The sequence below is a fragment of the Diadema setosum genome, chromosome 22 (genome assembly GCF_964275005.1).
Source record: "Diadema setosum chromosome 22, eeDiaSeto1, whole genome shotgun sequence".
NCBI lineage: Eukaryota > Metazoa > Echinodermata > Echinoidea > Diadematoida > Diadematidae > Diadema > Diadema setosum.
The window spans coordinates 24,673,442-24,698,289 of NC_092706.1; the positions used below are offsets into that span (position 1 = coordinate 24,673,442).

At 36.6% G+C, this 24,848-nt stretch overlaps 1 pseudogene; it reads left to right on the plus strand.

Annotated features, from left to right (window-relative positions):
• LOC140245231 (uncharacterized) overlaps positions 1-24,379 on the plus strand; it is a 70,475-nt pseudogene extending 46,096 nt beyond the window's left edge.
• The last annotated feature ends 469 nt before the right edge of the window (positions 24,380-24,848 follow it).

The window sequence follows — 24,848 nt, forward strand, 5'->3', positions numbered from 1 at the left end:
TAAATTAGTTATATACCGAGGACAGAGTTTCAGAATTTGTGATGATTGGGATGAGGAATACGAATATTTTCAAAATCTATGACAAAATGCAATGAACAAGAATGATGACATGGCAGCCTCACCATAAGAATGCATGAGTTGGGGCTCAAGGAAGCAGAACAAAATAAGAAGGCATGCATAGATTATACACAGGTGAACTCGCAAGCAAACATTATTGTAAAGAAATTACACTGCTGCATTTCTGAGATACGTGAGCCTTCTATGTCATCGTCCTTGTTCAGTGTAATTTGTTTAAGGTTTTTCAAAGTATTGTTTCTCTACTCAAGAACCACAATAAACTCCCCAAATCTATACATGAAATTATGGATTTATGTACTACATGATGTAAAATCATGAAAATCGTCTGGAATTCCCCTTTAATTAATGGAAAATGAAAGATCACACATGAAGGGCACGGACCTTGAGATATCGTTTTACGTTCAAAGCTGACATGGACTGTCGTATCGCAAGGTGATTATCCACTTTTCTCTTAAACTCTTGGAAATGAGCTACCTTATCATACTCATGAACTCCTGATTGAGTCATTATTGCTTAGCGAGGTTGGGAGAAAGATCACATCTTCAGATCTGCATGCACTAAGGCATCCGTAAAGCAAACTGTTGCCTACTCTCTTATAAGTGTTTTTGACATCTTTTGTTTTGTATTTTTTCCTTGATACATGAATATAATATTTATCTGGTATTTGTTAGGGTTGCTTTTATGATCACAACAACAACAACAACAACAACAACAACAACAAATTATTTTCGCATCCTAGAAACCCAACATTGGTGTCTAATTGATAGTGCCAGGTAATAATGCCCTTGCCATTTTTTCTTTTTAATTCCTGTCCCACTCTTCTCAGGGTCGTGCATCTACGGCGACCAGGTTTACGCGGAAGGCGAGAAGTTCAAGGTAGACAATGATCCTTGCTCCCGGTGCCGTTGTCAGGTAAGTCGCATGAGCTAGGTCGTTTTCAATATATTATGAATATATATATATATATATATATATATATATATATATATATATATCTAATTTTAAAAATGCACCTGTAAGAGACACAGAGAGAAAGAAAGAGAGAGAGAGAGAGAGGGACAATGAACGAGAGTGATAGAGGGAGAGAGAAAACGGAGGGAAAAGGTACAAGGGACTCGCGAATGGAGTAAATGAATGTTATTAATGACTTTTGTGACAGATCAGAGAAGAAATGTTGACATAGGCAAATATATATAAATTATTCAGGAGTGAAAGAAAAAGATATCAACCCATATATCAAAAAGTAATCAAACTATAATGAGACGTTAGATGTAAGCAGGGAGGTGACTCCCACCTCCCTGATATAAGCTAGTTCAGTTATTGAAAATAGGGAAATAAGTTTCCAAATTTCACCGATTTCCGGAAGTGCATCTTCTGTAGCTGGCCTTGTGTAGTTAGAGAATTCTCTTGACATGTTTTTTTTTTCCAACTCTATGAAATTATCGAACAATAATGATCATCCATTTTAAATGACTTAGGTAAATATTTCTGTAGCAAGAGATGCATTATAGGGTACAGTGTTTATTTTTGTTTTCTTTTTCTTGTTGGAAAAAAGGTTCACAATTATTTTGTTCACATAGTCGGCAATGTCAAAATCTAAAATCTAATCTCAAATCTAACAGTGTGAAGAATTTTTCAGCCTTGTTCTCAAGTGAAGAGTTTGTTTGCAAAAACCGATAAGTCCATATTTGCCAAATGGAGATATTTGCGATTAAAAGTTCAAGAAAAAATAGAGAATAATAAGAAAATTTTTGCTTCTTTTGACCGTAACTTCAAAAATATACTCTTATATGTAGTGACCATATCATTTAAAAGGTATTATTTTGTACTTTTTGACAGAGATCGTACTTCAAAATCTTCAAAAATGGACTTATCGGTTTTTGCAAACAAACCCTTCAAGTGTTCCACATGTTTCACACTGAGGGAAACTGTGCTCATTCCGGCAGGGTTGTTTTGCTTTATGTTTTGTTTATTTGTTCCTTCCTTCGTTTCAGAACGGAGAAGTAAGCTGCCGGGTAAAGCAGTGTCGGGAACCAAAATGTGACAACCCTGTCATTAAGCCGGGAAGATGCTGCGCCGTTTGTGTGGGTGAGGTCCTATTGTAGTAGTTTCCCTGCCGATGAAATCGGCTGTTTCGCTATTTAGACTCCACATACTCACTTTCATTAAGGGGATGGCTAGTAACCGATCAGTGGGAATCAGTGGGAATGCTGAGGGATGATTGTTCCAATCCTTGTGGGATTCATTTAAGAGTGCATTACATATCTAGTGTTGTGTGAAAATTATTTGCTTCAGAACGGTCTCATATTCAAATAATGTGCAGATTAATGCCCCGTCACTGACCAGGCACGCTAACCTGGAAACATTAAACTGCACATTACTTGAATATGAGACCACTATGAAGCACATAATTTTCACCTAACAATAGATATATAATGTACTCTTAAATGAATCCCACAAGGTTTGGAACAATCATCCTCCAGCATTCCCACTGATACCCAGTGATCAGTTACTAGCCATTCCCTTTAAGTTCCAGAGATTCCATCCAGTTATAATTATCTTAATGTAATAATTTCACTTAGAGATATGGCCTGAAGAATAGAATGAGAAGAGACACCCACCTGCAATACGTGACAAGTGAAAACACTTTGGATGTCATATAATCCAAAAGGACATGTCTTCATAATTAAGAGCGTTGTGAAATGATAGACAGTCTTTTGGTAAATATCAATTACATGTACTTACTTACGAGGAAGTGTTCCGACTAGTTTCAAACAAAATCTTTGTAGCGAAAACACCAGTCATACGCATCATCTTGTCAGTCAATAGAAAAGATCACGTTGCCAAATTCACAAATGAAACGTTCCAACATGACTCTACTATTTTAATGGATTCTACTTTAAACAAACAAACAAACGAACAAACAAACAAAAACAAGCAAACATGTAAACAAATACAATTGTATCTATTAGCAAATGAACTGTTGAACGGTTTCTTGCAAAAGTTAAGGCTTCAACATCAGCATGCTTGCTTTCAATGCTTCGGTCCGTAAGAGTGTAATTCGATGAAACAAAAATACTGCAGTTCAATTACTAGTATTGCTTGATTGCTTCACATGGCCGGCGGAACCGTGGGGGCCGTGGGGACTCGGGCCCCCACACTTTTTGTGCATCATACAAAGGAATACATAAGGTGTCATCACTTTGGGCCCCCACACTTTTTTTTTTTTGATAGAAATAGACAGAGACCTTGAAGTGTGAGCGCGGTAAGGTTATGTGTTTCCACTGAAGACCTTGTTTTTGTTTTTGTTTTTGTTGTTTTTTGTTTTTGTTTTTGTTTTTGTTTTTTTTGCTTGTCAGCTGAAAAAAAAAAACGGAAATGGAAGGGGAGTGATGAGCTTTCTTTCTTGCTTTCTTTCTTTTTTTCTTTTCTTGCTTGTTAGCTCATGAAACCCTGAAGTGGGCTCCCACACTTTTGAAAACGCTCCGCCGGCCCTGCTTCAGACCTAGCAAAGTCCAATCTTATCATGAAACCAATATGAACTGTCAAGAATATGTGACGATGCATTTCAAGAGTAACTGTAGGGCGTAGTAGCTATGACAAGCCGTCATTTTTCTCGATGTCACTTATCTATACATAGATAGGAAAGGGCGAAAGACGGGGCCGACGCCCTCTACGGAAGGAGTAGGGGTAGTGGCTCCGACTCCTTCCGGGTCAAGCATTCTGATTATGAGATTACCACCTCCCCCGATGATTCCTCCCCCTCCTCCTTCAGAAGTCCTCGATGTGCACAACGAGACGGTAAGCTGGCTTACTTCTATCTTTATCGTGCTCAGAGATATGCTTTGGTACTCGACAGCCATTGGTCGATGCATCAGCCAATCACGTCACATGAACTATCATTACGACTAGCCATGCTCTAAAAACAATATTGCACGGTGGTAGCATCAGAAGATAATAATATGCTTTCTTTGATGTGTATCTATATCTCAGGTAAAATTCAGCTTTCGTAAAATAAATAAATAAATAAATAAATAAATAAATAAATAGAATAAAAGCTATCACGTCGCACTTTGAATATTCTCTATTTATGTTGCTCATGTTCTTTTGTGACTTTCAAAACTGCCATTCACAAGCGATTTACGGTGGACCTCACAAGAAAACATAAACTGAAGCTGGACGTTCCAGTTTTGTCGATTCTGATGGCTGAATTGTGGATATATCACTAAGATACGGACAATTGCATTGCGTATTAATCCATAGCCTTTCGAAAATTCATAATCTAAATTTCTGGAACAAAACGAAATTTAGACCAGCAGGGTTCCAAAGGGTATCTCGAACGTTGTTTTTTTTTTATCATCATTATTGTTTTTATTGAATGTTGTACATCACGTACTTTGATACTAATGGTATTGACCCAGTTGTTTTGTCTCGAGACACTTGCTTTTCAGTGACGTCACCCACACCCAACACCACCTTACGTCACTAATCATTCATTGTTGATTCAGCGTCATTCTCACAAATCCGAAGTTACGCATCTTGTGAAATGTTGGCCAACTACGAGGAAGTCAGATTGCTTATTTGCTTACACTCATTATTATTCATAAGCCTCGCCGTACAATGGATGACAATGTTAAAACAGTTCTTGAAAGTGGATAATTCATTGTTGTGTACATGTTTGCGTACATGTAAAACACATATTGAAATGAATAAAAGGTAAAAAAAAAAGTGTGTTTATTATGTTTGATGTGCCTTTGCAAAACTTAATTGTAGACATTATAATACGGTGTAATATTTGTGTACCTTATGTTACTATAAGTGTTAGGGTGGTTATTTCTTCTTTTTTTTTGATAGAGTGATTAAGTTTTATTCACTATGAAATGCTAATCCATATCTGTATCTACCCCTGTGAGGTTAACTGTTTCATGTAAAAACATTAATTAGCCCTGTGGATCAGCAACCTTCGTCGATATGTTAATAGCCTACAGTTGTGCCTCGATTTCGTTTCATTGGTCGTTATGTCTTTGTGACACATCGGTGTTTGATATCTTGGTATCGTCACCACTGTCAGCCATCAGTATACTGTACCAATAATCTCCCATCATAATCTTCGATCTCTTCTTCTCTCCTCCTGTCTTCTTTAGAGCTCTCCCTCTTCTATCTCTCTCTTCGTCTGTCTCAGTCTTTATCTCTCTCTCTCCCTTTCTCTCCCTCTCTCCTTATATGTTTACCTTTTTATTTATTTATTTATTTATTTAATTATTTGTCTATTTATTCATTTATTTATTTATTTATTTATCTATCTATCTATCTATCTATTTTTTCTCTTTATCTAGCTTTCATTCTATCTTTAAAAAATGTGTTTATCTATCAATCTATTTATCTATCTGTCCATCTTTTTATCCATCTATCTATCTGTTTATCTTTCTATCTCTATCTATAACTGTCAATCTCTACTTATCTTCATTTGTATATATCTATCGATCTACTTATCTATATATCTTTCGATCTATCTGTTTTCTGTACATCTTTATCTATCTATCTATCTATCTATCTATCTATCTATCTATCTATCTATATATCTACCTATCTGTCTATCTATTCATCTTTCTATCCATCTATCTGTCTGTTTGTCTATCTTCCTCCCTTCCCTTTTCCCTTTCCTTCCCCCTTCTCTCTCTTTCTCTTGTTTTCTGGTCAAATCTTATCCGTGCAAATCATCAGCCTCATTGCACATGCTTCTTTCATTTCTCATCCGCATCTGAAATCTCAGATTTAAATCGTGAGAAAGAGGCATATAATAAATTGACAATGATTGATAAAAAAAGAAGCAGAAGTGCACAGTCGAGATGAAATATGCGCAAGAAATCAGTGAGATAACAAAGAGGCGAAATGGAAAGCATACGTGTCATAATGTCACAGTCCCACCTCCCTGGTCACAGCGCGTATTCAATACCGGTTAGTTATTAATTAGCATGACTTTCTTGAAAATTTCTAAAGAGTCATATTTGTCATCGGCACGTTACTGTATCCTTATTTTCTTTTTATACATCTCACTCAATTTGTAGCATCACTTTGGAGTTCTATTATTGATTCGTGACAAAACACTTTTTTAAGTCTGTGCAGATGGGAACATTGAACGAAGGATATAACTCAAGTTTGCAACTTTCGAGGTCCATTCAGACATTCGGATCGTGCGGCTGTCCTAACAGTTGTTTGATTTCTCTCAGACACTATACCACTCATCAGTTTCTTTACGTCACGGGTCCCCGTTATATGGCAATTCCCACTGTGGTGCCTCTGGTCACGTTTGATACAGCCTTCCTGTCCTGTTATTGTGTCACTCGTCAATTTCACCCAGAACATCTGTCCAGCCATATCATACCTATTATTTTCTTTCTTCTTCTTCTTCTTTTTTTTTTTTTAATCACGATGCGACATTACTCACATGTTGTGTCACCATTGTCACGGTGGTGAGCTCATGATGGACAAGTCCACCTTCATATACATGTGGATTTAGTGAATACAGCAATATCAGTGGAAAACATTAGTGAAAGTTTGGCAAAATGGGGCACTCCGTTTAAAAGTTATGACTTTTTAAAGTATCTGCACAATCACTGCTGGATGAGAAGGCTACTACGGTGTAATAATGCTACATTCGCAGAACAGTGTAAGGAGATATAAAGAGAATTTCACAATTTTTTTTATTTTTTTAAAGTGCATGTTTCCTCAACCTGTCGCAAACGTATACTAAGGACAATATTATTCCCCCTGCCTTCTGAAAGAGGCAGGTCAGGCATTCTTTTATCATGTTTATTATGCGAGGAAACTTAAAATATGTTGAATTGTCTTTATTATTTGCTTATATATTGTTCTATACAAGCATGTAACGTCAAACACTGCAGTAGTCTTCCCATCCAGCAGTAACTAAGCAGCAACTTCAAAAATTCATAATTTTTGAACGGATTGTCCGATTTTCCTCAAACTCTCACTGATAAGTTCTACCAGTATTGCTGAAGTCACTCACTCCACATGTCTATGAAGATGGAGTTGTTCTTGAAACCCTTTATGTGCTTTGAGTGCCGATTGGCTTAGTAAAACCTCTTTAGTGTTGAACGCGCTGCCCAAAAGTCAGTGGCATATGAAGGGTTAATCAATGACAATCATAAACACTTGGTGGAAAATTGTTTTGAATTTCATACTCCTCTTGCCCAGACTCTCCCTTTTGAATTCCATCACAGAAAAAATGATCCTGCCTCTTTGAGCCTTGAATTATCTGATATTTATGTAAAGTTTTCAATGTACACTTACATGATGTAATTATTAAGAGTGTCCGTCTTGTTAACGTTCTTGTATACTGCGGCATTCAGAGAAATGAATTTTCAAAGAAATGAATGTTCAAAGAAATGCAGCTTGACATGGAAGCCTGGATATTGAGAGAGAAAGTTATGGTGGAAATCAAGAAAGAAAAGATCTACACGCATTCCGTCACCGACGCACTATTTCGTAAAATGTTATATCCACCAAATCACAGCCAACCGCGCATTGTAGTTACACCAGCTTTTGTTGTGTTTTGTTTTCATTCTTGAATGTAGATGGAAAATCAAACATTGTCATCACAAAAGAATGAAGCAAAAGGAGCACGCATGCATTCACTTTGTTTAATATTTTTCAGTTAAGCCGTCTTATTTAAGTGTAAAAGTTTCACGTGTATGAAAGTTTAAGTGCAATTTCGCTAATGTTCTTTTTTGTCGCTTTTAAGACTCACTTGTAATACTATTGCTGGTCGTAAACGCTTTGCAACGATCAATGATGGTAATGATAATACATGTACGGTATCCGTTCTGAGATTCATGGTATTTCACCTTCCTGAATATACTGTTAATGCTACTTTGCAATATTTTTGTGTTATATGCTCATGGAAGCAAATGAATGAAATAAAATGAAAATCTCATGTTCGGTGAGCTTTAAGATATTTCGTTGTTTCAGTTGTCACGATGGTGACTTTTTTTTTGGTCTTTTTTATGCCACGGACAGGTAATACCGACGTCTCCTCCCCATGTGACTACAACCCTGATACCACCGCCTCCTCCCCCATCCCCTCCTTTATTCTTGCCAACCCCCACCTCACCCGCTCCGACCGATGAGGGCAGTACGCCCGATCCCACAGAGGAAGGCGCCTGTACCGTAACTTGCGTGGTGAGTTGGGAAAAAAAAAATGTTGCTCTTTTTTCTGGCTTTCTTCCCTCATTGTTGTTGCCTTTATTTGTACATAAGGCCAAGCATAACTGTCATCATCACAATTATCAGTTTTATTATTATTATTATTATTATTATTATTTTTTTTTTATTATTATTATTATTATCATTATTATTATTATTATTATTATTATTATTATTATTATCATCATCGTCATCATACTGATTATTGGTAATGTTGACATGCTTTTCATCAGTTAATGTTGCTAGTTCACAATCAAAAAATCAAATTATTTCAAATCCTATAAATGATGGTAGAGCAGCGCTGAGAAAGTATTTAATATTGTACTTACAGAATGCAATTATTTACGTTTCTACGCGCCACCTGTTAACGCGTAGAAACGTTTCCAGGCATTGCTCCTACCGTCTTAAGAGCCGTTATAGACTGCATTTGTCCCCACATTACTTCATGATTTTACAAAATAATCATGCATCTTCAATCAGTTAGTTGTGAGACTACACCGTCATCGCTTGTTTATCGTTATTTCTATATATTTCTTCATTGTTCATCCTCTCACTATCTCTACACTTTATGAAGCTACCCCTTTACTTTTTTTTTTTGTATTTCGTCACAGAAATCAAAGCGTACGGTAGAGTTTGTGTTTGTTGAAGTGATTTAATATTATTCTGGTTATTAAAATTACAATCATGTTTCCATGTTTTCTTTTCCCATACCTGTAGGGAATGCCGGGAGAACGCGGGCCTAGAGGAAAGCGCGGGAAGAAGGGAGATCGTGGAGAAACAGGACAAAAGGTAGAGTCTAGAAGTCGTCATGGACTGACATGATAAATAAACATTATATTTAATTCGCATAGGCAAACAGTTTATCATAGATGCAATCTTCTCAACAGTTATGGCTTTCACATTATCTTTAGATCAGCGACGCGAACGTTATGGACGATGCTACTAGGCAGAAAATGATGTTCTGCACATGCGCAAGACAGCTGTTTCCATTGTCCATTGTCCATCTTAGCATTCGCGTTGCATATCTAAAGCTCGTTCACATAAAGCGAAATGCACAAACCCGACCTTAAAATGAAGGAAAACCCAGTGACGAATAATATTACATCCTAACGTCAGAGAGAAAAAAAAAAGAATAAGACACACGACACTTCTAAACTCTTTCTGTCACATTTTAACATGTAATCTGATTAGAAAACTAAGCCTAAATGTTATATACCTCCAGCATGTCCAGATAGGAATTTATCACAAAGAACAGTCACCAAGATTTGACTCAGACTGCGTAATTACTGCGTAAATTATGACATCATGCGACCACTCAAAACAAATGTTTTCCACGAGGTCACTGTGATCATGGTGATGTCATAAGGTGCAACACAAACTGTCAGTTCTGATCTACCATGAGGTATAGCGCCCTCTTGAGTCAATCTCAACGTGATACCCCCTGCATCATTATAATTCTCTTGTTGACATCTGTTTCTCTGTCTCTGATTGTTGTTGTTGCTGCTGCATGTAGGGTGAGCCAGGGGAACGAGGGCTGGACGGAGCATCGGGGCCACCAGGCCCACAGGGACCGCAAGGACCGCAGGTATATGACTGTACATGTCTGTCTATAATACACTTCCTGACAAGAATTGTTAATATCCCAATAACTAAAGAAATATATTGTCATAGAGTGACATCAATACAATTGATATATAATTTATTGCCTTCTTTTCATGCTGATGGTAGCAGTAATAATGATAACGATTCCGATTATAAGATGAGAGTGTGATGATGATAACAAGAAGAACAATAACAAGCAATTATGCATTTCCATTTAACGCTTCCGGCTTTTTTTCCCCTATCTCCAACTGTTATTGATTAGTGATAACATGACGTCAGCAGGGTTATGAATACATGCAAATTCTCAGTTTAAACTTCAATTTAGTTTTCATCTTATCTCTATAACCCTTGCAAGCACACAATGTACAAATACCCCCCTCCTCCCCCCCCCCCCAAAAAAAAAATCGTTAAAGTAAAAGAAAAAAAAATCGAATTTTGCAAACAAAGTCCAATATTATTTGAATAGTTGTTTTATGGTAAGCGTCTCCTCCAAATGTCTATTGTAATAATTTTTACAGGTATTGTGAGGTTGTATATAAGCATAGGGCCTACCCTCACCTATCTTTCCCTTTCTCTTTTTAGGCTCTCGCTTATTTTTTCGCCCTCAGTAGTATCATTTTGGTATCATTTTATTTTTACTGCAGCTTAATTGGAAGTATAAATTATTGTGATGATGTGTTCAATTCGATTGATGTGTCCATTTTTTTTATGTATGTATAATTATAATGCGCTGTTATTGTCTATGTAATTTGATTGTATGGTTAATGATTGGACCGATTTGAAAATAAGGACCTGCTAAAAAGGCTTCCAACCTACAAGAAGAAATGAAATCATATCATATTATGGCTTTCATTCACGTTGTTTCAATTTCTCTCCAAAATATCATACCAGGGCCCAATCGGTGAGCAGGGTATCATTGGCACACCCGGGATACGAGGACCAAAAGGACAAGCAGGAAGTCCAGGCAGAAGGGTATACTTTCATTTCATTTGAATTCATTTCATTTCATTTCATTTCATTTCACTTCATTTCATTTCATTCATTCCATTCATTTCAATTCATTTCATTTCAATTCATTACATTACAATACATTACATTTCATTTCATTTCAATTCAATTCATTTCATTTCATTCCAATTCGTTGCATTTCATTTCATTTCATTCATCTCATTTCAATCATTTCATTACATTTCATACATTTCATTCATTTCATCTAATCTCATTTCATTTTATTTTCATTTATTTCCACTTTCATAATTAGTTTACAACACTTGCATACAAAAAAGACAAATATTCATTCAATCATTCATCTATTTTCATTTTTTTTCTGCAAAATTCATTCTTTTTTATTCATTCATTTCATTTTTTTTCAGCAAAACATAACACAGAATAAATCAGATATCATAACATAGGCATACATTCAACTATACTTTATTCAACTTTAAAGGATAGGTAACAAACAGACAAGAATGCATCAAATATAGTGGCGGAATCATGAGAAGCACAAGAATAGGCTTAGTGACGTAAGGCTGTGTATTTATTAAAAAGTAATCATTTGAAAAAGTTATCAGTATATTGAAGGAAGAGGGTGTTTTTATCAACCCTTACACGCACTCTCTTCTCAATTGTATTTTGTTTCGCTTTGTTTCATAATCATCTGATTTAAGCATCCCATATATTTTTGTAAATAAATATTCAAAAAAAAAAGTTAAAAAATCAACGATGAGACCTACATGTAATTCAGTATCAACAATAATACGATAATGATGACTAATGGTTTTAATATGTAAACAGAACTACATGAAAATCCAACAGAAAAAAGTAAAGTTGTGAATGTGTGCTGAACCAATGTGGACTAGTGGATAAGAACACGAACTCTCAATCATGAAGTTCCTCGCTTCGAGTCCTCACTGGTAGCCACACCTTTACTCACATGCCATCCGGACATTAACCAGTCACATTATCTTGTACCCGTCATTCAAAGGGGACTTGAAGGCAAAACATTATGATGGCACATGCTTGCTCGTAAGTCTTTAAAACCTGTCTGTTTTTTCCGGGGAAACAAAATAACAAACAGATCCCGATATTCAATAACATAGGATTACAGTCACATAATATGGACGCACAACTAAGCGACACACAAAATTAGATATGCAATTTACTTGAAAGCAAATAACACAAAGATCGAAGTGGTATTATTGATCGATGTTTGTGCAGCTATGGGTCCATTGGAACAGCGTAATTAGCTCAAGGTTACAGAATGACTATGTGTAGAGCATTGAATAGTGGGAGGGAAAAGGGGACTCCTGCATAATCGACGTGGGACAATTAACAATGGCACAACACGCTATAGTATATGTGAAGAAGAAAAAACAACTTATCACCTTATGCTAAAATAAATGGGGAAATTGAGGTTGTGATCTCGTAGTTTGGTCAAGGGAAAATGTCTCTTCCTTTCTTGCAGTATTTTCCTTCTTTATATTTTTCCAGAAACCAAAGTGTGTGAGTGTTTGTGTGTGTGTGTGTGTGGGGGGGGGGGGAGCTACACCCCCCCCCCCCCTTCTTGATATCAGATGCACTATTGAATGGCAAAAGCATTGTTTGCTCACTTCGTTTCTTGTCAATCGCTTGATAATGATAATCTGTGACATACCAGGTAATTACTTTTATGTGACAGATCCTTGGGAACACCAGGGAGGTGAGAGTCTGTTCCCTCTTCCCTGTGGATATAAAAATCGTGAAACATTCTAGCCGCTTAAGGAGTCCTATTTCAATTTCATTATTATTTTCATATTTCTCGATGATATATACATCACATACAGCAAAATAAAACAGTACACGATATCCAGCTAGGCTGCGCAATAGAATATCGCAGACATTCAGAGCATGGTTGCCATTCTGTGAAACTTTGAATTCAACCATACTATGTTAAGGAAATGAAATAAAAACTACTTAAGAGCAAGCTTGTTAAATGAAGTTCCCAGCATTGAAGCCGATTGTAAGAATCAAGATAATTGCATGGATGCAACTTAGCACCAAATAATTCTAGAAAAAACAGAAAGGAAGAAATTACATTATGCCTATGATTATATCTTTTCTAATAGTTACTTTTGAAGTACTTTCAATAGATGAAGGTTTTTGTTTTATGTCATTACAGAGTAATAAATGACGTACGTTACGAGTTGTGGGTATCTGATGAGTCGGTATAGTCGAAATTCCTGCTTACTCATTAGTACAAAAGCCTGTACAATGAATTACTTGAGGGATGAAATACTATTGTGTATCAAAATGGAATATAAAGGATATCCTTCCAGTCTTTTCACTTTATGTCAAGTCAATAATAATTTTGCACCTCAAAATCCGCCAGAGGCCAATTGTGAATACTATGTAAGATACTTCTCTATTTTCAGATATTTCACAATTTTATCAATCCAAAATCTTCGAGCGATCCCCGAGGTCACTCCAAAATTAGTGAAAATGAACATTTGCACTCAAACTTCACTCCAGTTTCACTCTATACTCACTCTTTTCATACAATCCCTCTTTCAAGAGTGAATATTTTCACTCGATTTTTTTTAGAGATTATATAAAACAAAAAGAAGAAGAAACACACACACACAAAAAAGCGCTGCCAGCTAGGGATGCGACAATATGTGTATATAGTGTGTGGGTGGGCAATGGGGCAAGACAGTGGGACTTCATATCGGAGATATTCCAATCAGCATGACAAGTCGTGTCAGTAGGATGATTCCCATCCACGCATAATGAATTATAATGTCCAACCTTAAGATATCCACGGCTTGTTTCCTTCAGCATTATGATGCACCACTGTGACAACAAAACGTTCCAAATGTATGCAATACAAGCAACGTTAAACTAAACAGAAAAATGTCGAGGTGCATTGACCCAAATATTTCTGCTTTTCTCTTCTTCTTCTTCTTCTTCTTCTTCTTCTTCTTCTTCTTCTTCTTCTTCTTCTTCTTCTTCTTGTCTAACCGCCCATAGCTTTATAAAGCTTCCGGTACTGTTTTTATTTCACGATGCAGCAATCATTTTTTTTTTTCTTAACGACGAAACGTGGTTTCAAATGGTAATAACCTGTACTTACATCGCCTGTAAGCATAATAGTCGTTTTGACCGATATCGGAAGTGCGGTGATCCGAAATTATGGGGTCGCATCAACGTTTCCTCTACTTGAAATATGCCTTAGCATAAGTTATTCATATAAACCGTCTCGAAAAAAGGTCTTGGCTTTGTTTGGAAATAGCGAGTCCACGATAAGGCTTCTTGGTCAGATGAGACCATGGTTGTATGGTTGGTCATTTATTGATACTACGATCATAATAATTATCTCGAGCGTTATATACCTTTAATTTCTTTTTAAAGATATACTCCCTAAAATAAGTTCTGCAATTTAAAAAAAAAATGGATATATCATATTTCTCTTAAACCGGCATTATCTTCATCAAATATGACGTCATGAAAAGTCTGATCAGTTATCTTTAAGGTGAGGACCCCTCATTTGCTATGATTGGGTGTTCCTTGATTGTTCAAAATAGTGTGTGTGGGGATAAATCAAATGTCGAAAGTCGCAACAATTCTGCTATTGATAATGTACTGTTTCGATAAAAAAAAAAAAAAAAAAAAAAGGCCACTGGAATAAGCAATGCTGAGATGTAAGCACTTTCAAAAGCTCCCGTTTCCTAAACAGTCATGACAGTGCTAAACATTAGATGATCGTTTGGTCAACCTTTATGTTTGATTTTAATCTGCAGATACTATTGCAGTTTGTAACTCATGGATAAAGCCGTGAATAATACTATGGTAATCTCACAATGCATTCTACACATGCCTTTCCTAAAAAGACACTCACACAAAACAAAAACAAATGGAGAATATACCTGTTTGGCATAACACGTTTACACCATTTTGCAACATTTCACATCTGATATTTCCTCATAACCAGTAGTACTATGTGCATTCCAGAAATGTCTAATGTAAACAAATGAGTTGTCATTGTAAAGGAAATTAACAAGGCTGTCTTATTATGTCACATTTGAATGAAATTATGTATTTTTTAAAGAGAAATACGATGCACAAGACTGTGTGTCAAATAACCATTACCTTTGTTCCTATTAGGGACGTCGTGGACCGGAAGGACTACCCGGGCCACAGGGACCGAAAGGCATGATGGGTATACAGGGACCACAAGGGCCCAGGGGCCTACCTGGCACAGGTCAGTAGTTTGCTGGTGTTATCTTCATTTTGCGCTGGTGTTATCTTCATTTTGCGCTGGCATGCTCATTAAAAAAAAAGTAGATTAAAAAAAAGTAAGAAGTCGCAGTTTTCTGGTGACATTCACTCAATGATTATCTGCTTCCAATATTACTATGAATATAATCATGGTAGATTATTTATAATTATGGATAGAGTGTTCCTTCTTCAAAAGAAAGCTCTCCGTGTCATCAGTTATCCTTTCATACCCTCCCACCCAAATATGTTATTTGCCGCAAATAAGCTGCTAAAATTAAAGATTTGTATTTATTTAATTTGGGGCAATTTATGTATACGTACAGCAACAACTCACTCCCCTCCATTTTCGATTCTATGTTTCAAAGAAATCAATCATTCCATGACTATCCCACTCGACGTTCCCATGAATTTCACTTACCTCTTTTACGAACGATTCTTGCTAAGAACACACTTATTTATACTGGCCCAACGTATTGGAATTTTCTGAATAATGACATAAGAAATTCACCTTCTATATTTTCATTTAAAAGGAGATTAAAGTTGTTTCTATTGCAATGTTCTGTTCCTACAGAAGTGAATCAGCCTGATGGCTCATTTTAATTTTTTCCGAAGAATTTTGATTACCAATAATATACTCTCACATATTTTCTCGTCCCTGTTGTCCTGAGACTCTTACTGAGTAGATTCAATTCTACTTGTAGTACCTCCGCATCTATTTCTCTCTATTTTTCCATATTTATGTATCCCTTCCTCGCATCCCAATATTTTTTCGACATAGTTCTGTCGAGGATCGCTGGATCTGTTTTTCCTTTCTGTCCGCTGTATTGTCTTCCTATTATGTCAACCTTGTCTCGTTCTGTCTTGTATTGAAGTCCCCTTTCATAAGTTTTGTCGTCTCAGTCTCGTTTAATGTTCATTCGCCTGTGTATGTGTGTCTGTCCGTTACTCTGTCTTCTTATTGGGCTTCCAGACCTTTTTTTTTAAAATCTGACTTTATTCCCGATCTTTTTTCCCCTTTTTGCATCAGTTCATTTTCTATTGACATTCTGTACCTGAGGGGCCCACATTCTACAAGCATTGCCTTTTTAGTGGGTCCCTCCATTTTTCGATATTTTGTGTAATGTTATATCGTCTATATCACTTCAGTCAATTTTCATTACAACATTATTTGTTACCCCAAGGTTCCACAATTATGTTCTCTTTTCAATTTTACTTTGTTTTGATTATGTAACCTTATTCTCTGTTACCAATGAAAGTGAAATGTTTATGTTCTTTTCGAAAAATGAAATAAAGTTTGAATTGAATTGAATTGAATTGAATGGTAATCATAATTATGTGATACAATGGAATATAGAATGATGTAACGTTTCATAGTCGTAAACAACACAATATGATTAGAAATTGATGATACGTACGTATTGCATCGTATTATTAAATCACAATACATAATGTAACATGATAAAAATATCATTAATATGTCCGAGAAGCTGAGAATCTGTTAGGGATAATTATGCTTGTGTTACGCATTTCTAGGGGTCATCATGATAGAATTCAAAATTATCATGAGTAACTGGACTCCCAACTCGAGAGGTATAAAGCCAAATTTGGGGTAGAATTTGTATTTTTTTTTTAAAGAATCAGATTTTTCTTAATATGCCGGGTTTTATTTTTTTTTTACGATTGTATTGTCTTTTCCCCTGAAGTTTCATGTTAATTGTGGTCTGTTCCTTATTTCTTTGATGTTGTTGTTGTTGTTTTTTTCCTCAGCTGTGAAGGGAGAACCTGGAGCAATTGGTCCCCGAGGCCCACCTGGCCTAACTGGCACCCCGGGCAAGAGGGGTCTTCAGGGCCCGCCAGGCCCACCGGGGCAGAAAGGGGAACAGGGAGATTTCATCACTCAAGGCGTGAGTGGTAACATCCCATAGTCTCATTAACCGCAAAGATTCTAGCGTCATGTTCTTATTGTTCTTATTGTTACAACCATATTGTTTCCATATTAAGTGCATTCATCTATTTATGCATTTACTTTCTTTTCTATTTTTTAATTCATGCAGTCATTCAATTGCCTTTGCTTAGAGCATGTGACTTTGTCTTGACTGTATCGAGATAGACTTTGTTGATCATTTAAATTTTCTTTCTTCTTACACCATTCTGAGTAGAACATATTATGTGACTAGCGTTGAGTGATATACGACTCGCGATCTTTTTGAATACCCAGAAGACCTGTCGTGGTCATTGGTGGTAGGCTCAAATGAGAAATTGTGATAAAGGGCCCTTTGGAATTTCGAAGATTCGGGCTACACGGGGGCAATAACTTCAATAAACCACATTTTCATCTCTTTGCCTTATCATTCTCTTTATCTTTTTGTCTAGTCCATATGTGCGTGTGCGCTATTTAGTGCGTTGTTAGCTGTTGTGCAACATGTATCGTATGTCATACTTACCTCTACACAAATGCTGATGATAATGAAGAAATGGCATTTGCAAGTTGATTTGCACGTTGCTTACATGGGAAAAATCAGACTTTGTCTTTCACTTTGATTGGCTTTGCATTTTCCTCGGATCTCCCCCCCCCCCCCCCACACACACACACTGTTTGTTTCCTCCACCAGCGCATTATCATCGTGCCCAACGAGCTGGCAATGAACAGCATCAACGAGGAGGCGGCCCTCGCCTACCGCCTGGACGACAAGAAGCTTTACTTTCGCGACGACTCGACGTGGAACTGCCTGATGGCGTCCTCCGATCTCCACCAGGAGGTGAAGACTATGCGCGGCCCTCCGGGACGTCAGGGGGCGCCGGGCCCGCCAGGCCCACCGGGCCCTAAAGGCGACAAGGGCGACGTCGGGTATCCCAGCGATATGACCAGCCCGGGACAGGTGTGTCACGTTGTTCACAGACAGTCATAGATACAGACCCGGACATAAACCAATGCAGACACAGCTGAGCTACAGTCACGGACATAGACCAATACAGACACTTAACAGACATATATGCATATCATACAGGCGCAGACTCAGACGCAGACACGGATGTAGACACATAAACGACACAGAACCGGACACGCAATCAAAGACAGATCCGACACAGACGCAGGCATAGACACAGACACTTGACAAAATGTCACACAGACATGCAAAGTCGCACACTGATACAGACAATGACACCGATGCAGATAGAACAGATGCAGACATAAACATTACAGACACGCCACAGGCCCAAACACAGGTATCTTTACCATTTTAGTCTCAGCCTACGCAAACACATTAATCCTTTCAGCTCAAAATGGACACGTGTTCCAGAGAGTCAAACATGAAGAATAACATGAGTTATCTGACCAGACTGGTACACAGGGAGTAATGTGGTTCGTTGTAATGACACAAATATAAAGGAATGACCTTTTTTTTTTTCCTTTTACGTCGGCAATCTGGATCTTACAGTTTTACTTTATTTTAAAGGACTTTTTGGTGTTAGCTCCCGAGCGCCAAACTGGACTTGACAATTGGACACAGAAGTTAACGATGCTCACAAGAAGCAGATGAAATTATCGTCATGCATGTTTTACTTTTAATTCTTTTTACGCTTTTCGTTCTCGTTGTCTTTTCTTTCAGGACTTTGTCTGTGGAAACGGCATTATGGAGCCGGGTGAACAGTGTGATGACGGGAATGAAGACGAACACGACGGCTGCATCGGTAAGGGGCTTGCAAAATTTTACAGCGGACAGGATTTGTGTGTATGTTTGTGTGTGTGCGTGTGTGTGTGTGTGTGTGTGTGCGCGCGCGTATGTGTATATGTGTTAGTGTGAAACTGGCCAAATATTCTAAATTTTCTTTTTTCTTTTTTTTTCTTTTGAATAGCTCAGTCGAATTCTCTTGTGAACGTTATTCGCAGACCAACAAAACAGACACGAAATTGCACAACCATGTAGAAGAAAAGAGAATGGTTCTCACACACACACGCGCACACCCACACACACAGACAGACACACACTCACCAGGATCGACCTGCAAATTTATGTATACCGGCAAATAAATGATTAGGACGCACGATGAGGGTATTATATATCTTATGTCTCTCGTTTTAATCCCCCCCCCCCCTCTATCCCTTGCCGTTCATATTACCTATCTGAAGCCCAAACTTGAAAGTCCCTGCAGGGTTTCAGTGTAGTCCGGGAGACGCCACGCCTACCAACACGGCTTGCATGGTCTATTCACGTGACGCGCAAGGCACGTGCTTGCACTCTTGCGTTGTGCAAACTACATCACTCGCATGCACTCAAGAATGTATCGCTCATGTATTGCTCATGCATTGCGGACATCTTGGTCGATGTTGCACTCCACGGGAACTATTCGTTACGAATAATTAATTGTGTGTTGGCGTGTCTCCTTTTCACATAAGTTTCCAAAATGATATATATGGCAAACCGGTTCACGTGAGCAATATGGGTTCAAAATAATTATTGCATCACTTTCTCCCCTTTATTTGTTTGTTTATTTATTTGTTTATTTATTTATTTATTTATCCATCTATCTATCTATCTATCAATCTATTTATCTATTTATCTATATATCTATCTATATATCTATCTGTCTATCTGTAAGATCTGTCTGTCTATCTATCTATCTATCTAGCTAGCTATCTATCTATCTATCTATCTACAATTTATGTATTTTCCTATGTGTGCATATATTTTCCTTTATGTGTTTATCTATTCATTGTGTATTTATTTATCTATTTCTGCCACCCGTCTATGCAGACTGTAGACGATCTTATTGCGGTGATGGCTATCGTCAGCGTGGCGTAGAGGCGTGTGACGGGACGGACTTCGACGGAAGGACGTGTCAATTCTTCTTCCCAACGTGAGTCCAGGACAATGGCAAAAACAAACAAAGCAAAACAAAACAAAAACAAAACAAAACAAACGAACAAAAACAAACATGCAAACGTTTAAAACATTCATTGGCATCAGCCATAATATCATTTATGCATTATGTGTTCCAAAACTCCACCCGACAGCATAATGTTCCTGTACCCTTTCCTGGAATAACATGTTTTTGTTTGTTTGTTTGTTTGTTTGTTTTTTTTTTGGGGGGGGGGTTGAACACTTGAGATTTCTCAAACCCAATGGTTCAATTCAATTCAATTTAATTCAGTTTTCATTTAATTTCATCTAAAAAAAAGGGTAAAACAAAATGCAAAGCACACATACGAACGTTTCAACAGTTTGTTAGAAAAAACTATATAATACGTAGTGCGTTACGGATCATAAAGTATATTATAAAATGTCGCCGCAAATAAATACAGATATCATACTTTGCAAAGTTGCCTGAAGGATAGAAAAGAGTGGTCCACTGAAGACTGGAAAAGAGGGGATTTCGAGTTATATCACTAATTTTACCGTGAATTGAAGTGTAAATTTGACGCGACAGACTCAAGAAATGTTGCAATAAAGAGGTAAAGTATATACAATAATCATAACAGCAATAACAATGTCACTTTGTATCTTATCTTGCATCAGCCAGGGCTGATTTTTGCTTTGTCCATCCACTTCATCCAAAGAGGTCGTTTTCTTCACCATAGTAACGTTGCAGGAAATAACTGAAGCGAAGAGGGAACTAAAGCGAAGAGGCTATATACTTTAATCGTAAAATGATAGACTGACTAATAGAACCAAAGAGCTATAGTTTTACATTTGTGATATTTTAAAAGAAACAAGCTTTGAAAGTGTAATGTATTATTTACGGGTCCATCAAATGAATCTCACGACAGCTCGATAGGACAGAACATATCCCAAAATTGAAACGTCGGCTTCGCCATATCATTCTGACATCTGACAGAAGAACGGGTTTTATTGAAGAATAATAATTTGAAGTCAAGTCAATAGTAGGTCATACATGCTGACAGTCTTTGTCTTGAACATTTACTATATGAAGGGGTCGGTGCATTATAGTGCTAACCCACACAATGTTCATTTTGAGATAATCGCTTTTGAAAGTTTGAAAAAATCCATAAATCAGGTCAGTGACTCGAGAAGGCCAATTTTTTCGTATATGAACCTTTACATACTCAAGATTGAATAGTGTCTTGGGGAAATTTACTACACTGATATTTTGGTGGATTCAAGAGGATTTTTCAAGTCATATTTTGAATTTGTGGCTTAGCACTTTAATGCAGCCAAATCCGTCGTGTATACAAATACTCTTTATTTTTTGAAAACTCACAAAATATCAATATCTCTTCGCTAGAAATGGAAAATTAATGTAATATTTGAGTTTCCCTCCTTTGTGACGTGAAATTAAAATAAGATATAATTGTTTTTAACTGTCTGTATTGTATAATCTCTTTGAATTATGAAGACAAACTTTGCATATATTTCAGACGCACACACGCGCACATAATCATATACGCATAAAGACATCTTGAAATGTGGATATTAAACAATTTCAACAATTCAAGTTTTAAAAGACAAAGCATTCAGTGTCATACAAAATAATATGATTTGTTGGGGGGGGGGGGAAGGGGTTATATCTCATTGAGGATTTTACATCTTCCGTGTACTTAAAAGCAGGGAAAGAGTCCCTTCTTCAGCATTATGCATATAACGCATTCTAAATTTAGAGTATAGATCAGAGAAAATAAAGTAAAATGGTACATATCAACATTATTCCAGAGATTATCATGTCTTTTGTTAAAGGGAATAAAATACCATAAAGTAGACATTAAGGCCTTGTTTAGCTAGATTGGTTTTCTTGTTTAGGGTATCAAAATCACCAATGTACTCTAAAATCCTTCTTTGTATGACAACGAATTTACCAAAAAATAGTGTTGCATGAAAATTATGACTGTACATGCCTCAATGAATCCTCCTCCCCCATGTTCGTTGGTAAATGCAGGCTGTTTGAAATTATGCAGGAAAGTTCTTAATACAAAATGAATGACTAACTCTTAATGGCCCAAAATCCATAAAAAGAACATTTTTAAAAATTGGGAAAAAATCTCTTTGGAAGTCTGAACACTTATAGATTTCGTATATTCGCACAGACCATACATGCTGAAATACAATGTGCCGAATAAGACCAAAATAGTCTACGTTTTATACCAAGTTGGTGTGTTTATACACATACATCATTACCCCATATGCACGTTTTCAGACTACATTTGGATCATGAAGATCATTTAGGAACAAGAAAAAAAATGTTCTCATGTCAAAGCTGTTACGGTGACAAAAACATACACGAAAAAGTAAAAAATCTATATGCTTTCAATAGTTTTATCGATCACAAATCTCCAAATCAATTTGAAGGAAACTTTCTTTTTTGTAAATTAATCTTTTAAACAACCCTGTGAAAAAAAAAAAAAAAACTCTGAAATTTGTAACAGAATACAGCAAATACATTTTCTTTCCAACATGGAGACTTCTTCATAAATATGCATGATAAATACCGAGTTTAAAGGGTAAATTCAGTAGTGGAAAAAAGGGAGCTATTGACTCACAAAATTAAATTACGTAAAAAAAAACCCACTATACTATCAGCATTGATGCTTTAAAGTCCGCTTTGATTGCTTTCACCTATTATTGATTTAAATTGAGAAACCGTATAGAGGTATCAACAACATGGAACTATGAATTTTATACGTCAGCGTTAGATTTGAAAAACAATGTTTGCAGTTATAAATGTAACATCCTTTCAAAGGATGTTAAACATGTAAGTATCGTGTCTCGGTTATGTAAGAAACTACAGGGAAGCACAACTGTATTGAAAATTTGAGGTAAATTAATCGATATTAAGAATGCATTTTGTTTTCATCTATTTTCAACTGTCTATGGCTAATCCCCCTAAATCCTAAATATGGATGTGAAAGCATAGCAAAATTGCATTTTATTCAAAAGAAGTTACAAATTAATCAATGACAATTTCAAATGTTGTTTCACTAGTGATCTAACTCTGTAAGAATTACAAACAGATAAGGCACATGTCCAAACATCCAGCTATCCGTACATTTTTTTTTTTGTACCCATATGAACGTTTTCAGATCACACTTGCATCGGGAAAAAAATCATAAATTTAGAGACAATACACTTATTACAATAAGCCATTTCGATGAAAAAAAAACACACATAACAAATAAAGATTTAGATTTTGAATATATTTCATCAGTTATTTAACGACTGATTAATTTTGAGGAAGCTTTCCTTTTGAAGCGAAATGTCAGCATGAATAAAGTGCTAACCCACTAATGAAACTTTAAGGTGCTGGGACAGACCATGAATGTTGATGAATTTTCTTATAGGTCATAATGCACAATGCTAAAATACTCCTAAAACCAGTGATTGTGGTATTTTCCTGATAAGTTCAACAAAAACAAAAAACTGGCGAAAAATGTCATGATCAGTAGAATTAGCATGAAAATAGTGCTAACCCCAACAGTACAAAAATTAACAAAAAATACTCATTAAATGCTTAAAATTTCATTAATGTTTATCTCATCTCCATTTTCATAACTGGCAGAAGAGTACAAGTTATGTTATGAATCAGAATCACTTATTTTTGTAGATGAAAAAGTTTCCTCACTGTTCAGATTTAGATATTTTTATGACACCCTTCTGTCTGCTACCATGGAGGTCGCCATCTTGAAAAGTGTGGCTTAGCATTATATTCCTGCCTATAAGATGTGATTAATTTTCGGGGCAAAAAGATGCCTGCATTAAAAACCCATTTATTGCTTAAATTTCAAGATGACATTTTTAGGGATTATAGAGCAGTGATTCAGGATGGTGTAAATGCATGTAACTCATTTTTCACCAAAGTGTGGGTTAACACTATATTGCACCGACCCCTTCATATTTAGGATGGTACTTTGTTCGATTTGTGACTTGCGTATGTGCTCCCTCTCCCTTGTCCAGGTACGACACAATCGGAAGTCTGCGATGTACTAACAGATGTCAGATTGATACGGGTGCATGCATGGTAGTGAGAAGGAGGAGAAGAAACTTACAGACGCCATGATGAACTCCATCGGGCACCGCTATGGATGTTCTTCGCATTCTTCATTACTCCAGTGCTACTTTACGATCAGGGAAACTCACGCGATATGGCGCGCGGGAATGTGGGAATGAAGTCATTTCCTGGAACAAACTGGTACAGTCTAAACTGTTCTCGTGCAAAGAACGTAGTCCCGAGCATAAACAGTCCTGTCTGCAATCGGATGGACCAAGGAGCGTTCAAATGATGGACAGTAGATAAGTATAGCTATCAAAAACAACATGGAAACTTTTCATTGAATTCCATTTTTTTTTTTCATTTCCTCCTTTAGGGCAGACCACTCCGAGTCTAAGACTGTGGATGATTTTATTCCTCACTTTAATTATTCATTTTTCATACCATATCTTTTTTTTTATTATTCACTGGTCATGCTGGTTGCTTTCACTCAGTCATGGATTATATTTACGGTCCAGAATGGAAAAAAAAAAAAAAATGAAGACGGATGATACAGTAGTTTTACTTTTTGTATATTAGGCGCACTGTTCTATAAACGTTCACTAACTATGCATATTGAAACACTCAGCTTATCGCATGAAACGATCCCCCAATGAGTTGAATTAACATCCATATGACAAATCTATGTTACGTTTAAAAACCATAATAGACCTGAAACGATATCCGAGTTAAGATTGATTAATTTTATGCTA